This window comes from Gossypium hirsutum, chromosome A06 (genome assembly GCF_007990345.1).
Source record: "Gossypium hirsutum isolate 1008001.06 chromosome A06, Gossypium_hirsutum_v2.1, whole genome shotgun sequence".
Classification (NCBI taxonomy): domain Eukaryota; kingdom Viridiplantae; phylum Streptophyta; class Magnoliopsida; order Malvales; family Malvaceae; genus Gossypium; species Gossypium hirsutum.
The window spans coordinates 97,578,119-97,580,212 of record NC_053429.1 but is presented as its reverse complement, the minus strand read 5'-3'; the positions used below and the strand labels follow the sequence as shown (position 1 = coordinate 97,580,212).

The 2,094-nt window shown below is 38.1% G+C and overlaps 1 non-coding gene across 1 annotated transcript; it reads right to left on the bottom strand.

Annotated features, from left to right (window-relative positions):
* Positions 1-830: 830 nt before the first annotated feature.
* LOC121231039 (small nucleolar RNA R71) lies at positions 831-937 on the bottom strand. The gene has a single exon (XR_005929108.1). It is a non-coding gene; the product is annotated as a small nucleolar RNA R71 (small nucleolar RNA).
* Between the last annotated feature and the right edge of the window lie 1,157 nt (positions 938-2,094).

The window sequence follows — 2,094 nt, the reverse complement described above, 5'->3', positions numbered from 1 at the left end:
TACTGTTTGATAGATATAGTTTCCTTAATCATGATAATAAGTTAGTCTCAAGAACGTTTCATTTATAAATCTTTAAAACCTATTACGAATATCATACAATCAAGTTTTTGGCGCCGTTGTCGGGGAACTAGGATATTAGGAAAACTCGATTTTTATTACTTTAGCCATTTTCTTTTTTTTTGGAATTTAAATTTTTATTTTATTTTCTAATTCTTCATTTGTTTTCTTCTGATAGGTTTTTATAGTTTATGACCAGAAGAAACCCGTCAGGACCACTACATTTTTACGGTGAGATTGACCGTACAGTTCACAGAAACAGACGAGAAATAAGGCAAAGCCTAAGATATACAGAGGACGAGCAAGAGGACGATAATTCAACCACAATCGAAGAGATGGCTGAAAACCAAGAAAATCCGCTACCTCTTGCGATTGCTACTGATCCAATAAATCAGAATCCTACTCCATGCACTATGTATGATTATGTTAAACCTAATTTAACAGGAACTGAGTCAAGTATAGTTAGACCTACTATTGCTGCAAATAATTTTGAACTGAGACCTAACACAATTAAAATGATCCAATAGTTAGTTCAGTTTGATGGTTTGCAGGATGAGGATCCCAACGCTCACTTGGCGAATTTCCTAGAATTTCGCGATACATTTAAAATTAATGGCTTTTCTGATGACGCGATTTGCCTTTGTTTGTTTCCCTTTTCGTTAAGGAATAAGGCTAAACAATGGTTGAACTCACTACCACGAGGGTCAATCACTACTTGGAAACAAATGACCAAAAAGTTTTTATTAAAATATTTTCTGCCAGCTAAAACAGCCAAATTACGTAATGATATCTCCTCTTTTATGCAGATGGACTTAGAAACACTCTACGATGCATGGGAGAGATACAAGGACCTTTTGCGAAGATGCCCTCACCATGGGTTACCACTCTGGCTACAAGTTCAAATGTTTCATAACGGCCTGAATCCTTCGACTCGATGATAATTGACGTAGTTGCTGGTGGAACTATCAATAATAAGACACCTGAGGCAGCTTATGAATTTATTGAGGAGATGTCACTGAATAACTATCAGTGGTAGGTTATGAGGACAAAGCCGATGAAGGCAGCCGATGTTTTCAACCTCGATGGAGTTACTATGCTATCTAACCAAGTAGAACTCTTAAATAAAAAGATTGACGATTTGTATGGTCCTACCCAAGTACATCCAGTGATGAGGTGCGATTTGAATGTAGGAGGAGCATGCACAGAATATCAACCCTTGAACCCTAGTATCGAAGAGGAACAAGTCCAATATATGGGTAACAATAACTCTAGACCCCAAAATAACCCGTATAGTAACACTTATAATGCAAGTTGGAGGAACCATCCCAATTTCTCATGGGGCGGTCAAAGAAATCAGAGACCACCACCCCCTCTAGGCTTTCAGGAACCACCGTACCAATAGGAGAAAAAGCTGAACCTTGACAAGATACTAACTAAATTCATCTCGATGTCAGAAACTCATTTTTAGAATACTGAGATAGCACTCAAAAATCAACAAGCATCAATCCAGGGGCTCGAAACTTAGATTCGACAGCTCGCCAAGTTAATTTTCGAAAGACCACAAGGTAGCCTGCCAAGCAACACTGAATCTAACCCAAGGGAGCAACTTAACACGATTTCCATTCAATATGAGGAAGGGTTAGTTGCAAAACCAAGGCCAGAAACGGCGGTAAGCAAAGGTAAGAATGAGGTAGGCCAAAAAGACCCAAAGCCGGTGAGTATAGAATATAAACCTCGTGTGCTATACCCTAATGTGACAAGGAAAGACCGATCAGACGAACAATTTGGTAAATTCCTTAAACTTTTAAAGAAACTACATATTAACTTACCATTTATTGAAATCCTTTTGCAGATGCCAAACGCTGTCAAATTCTTAAAGGAGCTTTTAACAAATAAATGAAAGTTGGATGAGACGTCGGATGTGGAATTGAATGCAGTTTGTTCAGCCATATTACAGACCAAGCTACCCAACAAATTGAAAGATCTAGGGAGTTTTACGATTCCTTGTTTAATTGGTAGTTTAGATGTTCATAATGC